We start from the raw sequence: 235 nt of genomic DNA, 5'->3' as shown, positions 1-235 counted from the left end.
AGGAGGGGAGAGGTGGGGGGGGGCATGATTGCATCAAGTGCTAATATATCATGAAAGTCCATGGACTCGATCTATAAAAAACTACTATGGTACTGAACACTGACCTCTGTCTAACAAATTATCTGGTCTGGTATACAACATTTACAAAATGGACATTGTAATAGTGTAGTATTTATAATATATGCTACTGGCTTCCTCTGCTCCTCTGCAATTATAACCTCTGAGTACTTCAACC

This window comes from Cynoglossus semilaevis, chromosome 10 (assembly GCF_000523025.1).
Source record: "Cynoglossus semilaevis isolate Cse_v1.0 chromosome 10, Cse_v1.0, whole genome shotgun sequence".
Lineage (NCBI taxonomy): Eukaryota > Metazoa > Chordata > Actinopteri > Pleuronectiformes > Cynoglossidae > Cynoglossus > Cynoglossus semilaevis.
The sequence above is the reverse complement of the archived record's forward strand: the minus strand, read 5'-3'. Positions refer to the sequence as shown.